The 5,937-nt window shown below is 38.5% G+C and overlaps 1 non-coding gene across 1 annotated transcript; it reads left to right on the forward strand.

Moving 5' to 3' along the window:
* Positions 1 to 1,441: 1,441 nt before the first annotated feature.
* Positions 1,442 to 1,548, forward strand: LOC149007374 (small nucleolar RNA R71). Its single transcript, XR_016175378.1, has one exon. It is a non-coding gene; the product is annotated as a small nucleolar RNA R71 (small nucleolar RNA).
* Positions 1,549 to 5,937: the final 4,389 nt, after the last annotated feature.

The raw sequence follows: 5,937 nt of genomic DNA on the forward strand, positions 1-5,937 counted from the left end.
GCTCCCTGGATCCTTATATTTGGCTACTAAAGGTTGAGTAATGATGGAACTAATGTTACCTGCCAAGAACGCCTTTTTGGGAATGCTAGTGATTCTTTTATGAGTGCATAAATCTTTCAACACTTTTGCATAGGCGGGGATCTGAGATATGACATCCAAAAGAGGGATATTCACTTCTACCTTTTTGAAGACATCAAAAATTTTCTCCATAGTTGCAGTCTTCTTCTTATTAACTAGACGACTAGGATAAGGGGCCTTAGGAACATAAAGACTCTCATTTGAAATTTGCTCTTTTCTCATAGTTTCTGATAGTGGTTCTCCAAACTTAGGTACTGCTAAAGCAACTGGCTCATCCTCAACTTCTATGGGTTTCTTAGACAAACCCTCATTAGGAGATACTTGAACATTCTCCTCATCACAGTGGTCACTAATCTCGCTCTTTTCATTAATATGTGACTCACCTGTTAAATACCCTTTCCCACTTCTCAATGCAGACACAGAATTAATTGAAGCTAAAGAAGAATGGGAGGATTCAACTTGGTTGACTTGATTTTGTGGTCTTTGTTGAATCTGAATCCTAGGATTTAACTCAGGTTGGCTAGGCATTTTACCTTTTTCTCGCTCAGATAAAGCACTTGCAAGAGTGGAAATTTGTTTTTCCATATTATGCATAGAAGTCATGAAGGTGCTGGAAAGTACTTCCATATTCTTCTCTAAGGAAGAGAGACGAGAAAACTCTGGATTGTTACCTCTGTTGAAACCAGGTGATGATTGATTTTGTGCAATGTGAGGCATATGAGGCACAATAGGTGGATTGATAGGTCTAGCTAAATTGGCATTCTGGAAATTTGGGGCTTGAGGGAGCTGGACATTTGGATAATGAGAAAATTGGGCATTTTGCTTTTGAGGGGCACCAAATTGATTTTGTGTGGAATAATTGTTTAATCCATTTTGGTTTTGCCCTTGAGACCATGAAAAGTTAGGATGATTCTTCCACCCAGGATTGTACGTGTTGCTGTACGGGTTTGGAAACATCGCACTGACATTTTCATGTTGGCCTCCAGAATAGCTAGGACATTCCTCAATTACATGTGTAGGAGATTGACACCATGCACACATAGCAATAGAATTGTCAATAAAATGTGCTTGACTTGGTGATGGTGGTGCAGCCTTAACTACCAAAGTCTCTAACTTTTTTAAAAGATTATCTATTTGTACTTCCTTATGAACTTGGCTATTAACAAAATATCCCCTACTAGTCTTTTCAGATTCTTGGGTTGACTCCCATTCTCTAGTTTTATCTGCTAGGTCTAAAAGAAATTCCCAAGCTTCGGAATCATCAGTGAATGATGTAAATCCTGTGGGGCACATAGATTCTAAAAGTTGCTTGCTTTGATAATCGATACCCTCATAAATTATTTGGCATAAATGCCATAATTCTATACCATGGTGAGGGCATTCTTGGAGAAGGCTTTGAAACCTCTCCATTACCTTAGCAAAAGACTCATTGGGTTTCTGACGAAATTGAAGAATATCATTTCTTATTTTATTCGTCTTAGAGAAAGGAAAGAATTTTTTCAAGAAGAGCACAGTAAATTGTTCCCATGTGATAATGCTATCCCTAGGTAAGCTATAAAGCCACTTTTTAGCTTGGTCCTTTAATGCAAAGGTAATAAACCGTAGTCTTACGGCATCATCAGTAAGTTGTTGTACCTTCATAAGGACACAAACCTCCTCAAACTCTCTAAGGAACAAATATGCATCTTGATCAGGTAGCCCATGAAATTGGGGTAACATAGATAGATAATGAGATTTGAGCTCAAAATTATTACCCCTCACTTCAGGTAAACGTATACAAGAAGGTTGTGCAGATCGGGTAGGATAAAATCTATCCCTAAGACTCTTAGGTGGAGGTGGTGGAGGTAGACCTTCCATGGTCAAGTTAGACACTCGGACAATTCGATTTGTAGAATCACGAGTCCAGACACACATGTACTAACTCCCTAATGCAACTAATGGCTCCCTAAGAAAGGATTTTTTTTTTTAATTTTTATAAAAATAAATTAACTAAAGAATAAAAGAAAGAAAATAACAAAAACAAAAAGGAAAATAGTGAATTTCCCACAGCAAAGATTGAAACAATGATTCCAAAGCTGTAAGGTTGCCGTATAGCTGAGCACTTATAGGTTTGACAGCAAGGGAATCCGTATAGTCTTCAGAACCACCTACAATCGAATCCTGGGGATTCTGCAGTAGAGTGGGGACTACTATACGTTTTTGTTTCTACTCAAGTTAAGAGTAATATCTTTGAATTTTATTTTTTTATTTTTAAATCACTTCGATTTACCTAAGAATTAGAAAAACAAAGTGGACTAATACCTCCCAACAACGGCGCCAAAAACTTGTTTGTGAATTTTAAAAGTAACCGCAAGCGCACGGTATCGTGTAGCTAACGGGTCGATCTCAAGGAGATATGCCACTTATAATTCAACTTCTTAATAGTAATGCGAGAGTGGAATGATTCAATTTTTGTTAACTAATTAATTAAACTAAACGATCCTAATCTGTACGTCTAATGCAATCGAATTGAAACGAACAATAAATTAAACACAATCAATTCATAAATAAAATACAGGAAAATGCAGATGCAACACCACCCGTCACCAGAAGCAGAGGCACGACTGTAGGCTTGCTCCGGTTATGTGGTCCGAGATTATGAATGAATAGGCAGAAAGTAAATAACAGAAAGCAAATAACAAAGCAATAAACAAAGCAATAAAAGGAAAAGGAAATAACTAAAATGCGGAGACACCCCCCCGGGGGGGGGTGATGCAACACCACCCGCCACCGGGAGGGGGGGGGCGTAGGCTTGCTCCGGTTATGTGGTCCGAGATTATGAATGAATAGGCAGAACAATAAATAATGCTGAAAGTAAATCCTAAATTAAGAATATGGATGGGTAGATAGAAGCGGGAATGGAGGGAGGAGAGAAGATTAATAAAGAAAAATTACTTACTTGCGAATTGAACAAATGATTCGAATCTCAACCAACCCTAATAACCAGATCTAGATCTAGAATGATCTAAATCTGCAATTGCTAGACCCAGAGAAAAACGAATCTAAAAACTTGAAACTTGAACTTGAAACTTGAACTTGAATTGCATTACATAAAAATTAAATCTAAACATTAATCTAGAAATTTAAAATCTCACAACTGCAAGCAAAGAAAACTAGAGAAAACATAAATAAATTGAAGAGAGAAGAAAGAATGCTTCTATTAAGCTCTAATACACGTTTCCCTTTGATGGAGTAGGCTCTCCTTTTATAGAGTTTACATGAGATATGAAGCACGGCTGAATTTGAATAAAACTCAGGGTTATTATCTGACTCATCCAATTAGGGTTTTGACGTACTAATCGTGCCGACTTAGAGATCAGATGCATAATCCCACCGTTGGATTTGAGGTTTAAGTAGTCGTGAAGCTCTCCTCCAAAAATCAGCACGATCGGACATCGGATGACCGTTCGATGAAGGGTTTGATCGAAACTGGACAGAGGCATTCAAAAACGGGATTTTTGCTTCATCCTCATCTGAATATAATTCTTTTTCCTCTTTTTCTTTCTTTAATCAGATCCCAAATAGAAAATAAGATATTGAGGTATGCAAGGACTCTTTTCCATCTGGACTCTCTCAATAATATCTCTGTAGATTTGATTTAAAATCTCAGCCGTAGATCAAATTTGCCTTCTTTATCTCTTCAATATTTCGGAGTTGGCCCGTAATCACACATCTCTAGCCCATCATGCTCCAGATCAGGCCCATTTTCGCATTTGAGAATTTGAATGGACTTCTTGACGTGTGAAATAGCATGATTCAAGCCCAAAACTCCAAATATTTGCTTAAGTCTTGAAAAGTCCTAAAATCTGCAAAAACAACATAAAACCCAAGGTAACTCCATTCTAAGTGTATAAAATGCATGCTTTATGCCCTAAGATTTCACACATAAATGTGTTCATCACAGTGATACAGAAAAGAAGAAATTTCTCCATTGAAAAGTATGAAGCCGTTCGAAGCGAAGTTGAAAAACTTAAGAATTTTGGTTTCATAGAACCAATTGAGTGCCCAACTTGGTTGGCCAACGCAGTAATGGTAAAAAAGGCGAATGGGAAGTGGAGGATGTGTACAGACTACACAGATCTTAACAAAGCTTGCCCAAAAGATTGCTACCCGTTGCCTCGGATTGACCTCTTGATAGATGCGACTGCAGGATATGAAACTTTAAGTTTCATGGATGCCTACTCAGGGTATAATCAGATCCTTATGAATAAGGAGGATGAGAAGTATACGGCTTTCATGACTGATCGTGAGAGCTATTATTACAAGGTCATGCCTTTTGGCCTGAAGAATGCAGGAGCAACATACCAGAGGGTCGTCAACAAGATTTTCAAAGAGCTGATAGGAAAGAATGTTGAAGCTTATGTTGACGACATGCTAGTGAAAAGCTTTACAAAAGCAAATCATATTGCAGATTTGACTGAGGTATCCTCAGTACTGCGGAAACATCAAATGAAGCTAAACCCAGAAAAATGTGCCTTTGGAGTCTCCTCGGGCAAATTTTTGGGCTTCATGGTATCACGAGAGGGGAATTGAGGCTAATCCCGCCAAAATACAAGCTCGATTGATATGGAGGCTCCCAAAACTGTTCGGGATGTGCAGTGTTTAACAGGGAGAGTTGCTGCTTTAAATCGATTCATCTCCAAGTCTGGAGAAAAATGTTTGCCTTTCTTCAAGGCACTTAAAGACCTGAAGGGCAGTAAGGAAGCAAAGTGGACTAAAGAGTGCTAGAAAGCTTTCGAGGAATTAAAAGAAGCACTTGGACAACCACCGATCCTGTCCAGACCAGAGAATGGGGAAATATTACAGCTATATCTAGCGACGTCCCTTTCGGCGGTCAGTGCAGTACTTGTTCGGGAAAAAGATAAAAAACAGTGGCCGATTTACTATGTAAGCCACATTCAAGAACAAGATCCAACTATAAGGCATCGGATAAAAATTCGTGTGGGTCCTTCAACACTTATGGAAATTTTTGGACTTTCTTAAGTCGAGGCATCGGATGAAAATCCGAGTGAGTTCCTTTTGCAAGGCGTCGGTTTAAAACCCGAGTAAGTTCCTTCAAGACTTATTGAATTTTTGAATTATCCTTAAGTAAAGGCATCGGTTTAAAACCCGAGTGAGTTCTTTCTCAGACTTATTGTATTTCTCCGGAAATCCTTAAGTAAAGGCATCGGTTTAAAACCCGAGTGAGTTCCTTCTCAGACTTATTGTATTTCTCCGGAAATCCTTAAGTAAAGGCATCGGTTTAAAACCCGAGTGAGTTCCTTCTCAGACTTATTGTATTTCTCCGGAAATCCTTAAGTAAAGGCATCGGTTTAAAACCCGAGTGAGTTCCTTCTCAGACTTATTGCATTTCTCCGGAAATCCTTAAGTAAAGGCATCGGTTTAAAACCCGAGTGAGTTCCTTCTCAGACTTATTGTATTTCTCTGGAAATCCTTAAGTAAAGGCATTGTTTCAAACAACTAAGACCTAATGCAACAGCGATTCAAGTGGCTAGCAAAGTTCAAGATAAAGTTAATTTCTTATTTCTTCAAAAGATCCAAAGAGGCCAGTATCAAAACAATTACAAGAGCTGGATACAATCTTCGGTCAAAAAAGAAAGTCATGATAGGTGAATTGTTGAGAAGTTATACAAGATCGACGCGACTTTGCTAGAACAAACATATGAGTCAACCATTGGTGGGGATTCAAGGAAAAGAAGAGAAGAAATGAGGACTACAAAAATATTTCGGTATGCATAAAATCCTCCGCAATTTCATACTCTTTGTCCAGCTTGTCCAGGAGAAGCATGGTCCTCGACCAAACTCGCACTCTCAGGACAA

The sequence above is a fragment of the Hakea prostrata genome, chromosome 8 (assembly GCF_041222555.1).
Source record: "Hakea prostrata isolate BN-2017 chromosome 8, UWA_Hpros_2, whole genome shotgun sequence".
In the NCBI taxonomy this organism is placed as follows: domain Eukaryota; kingdom Viridiplantae; phylum Streptophyta; class Magnoliopsida; order Proteales; family Proteaceae; genus Hakea; species Hakea prostrata.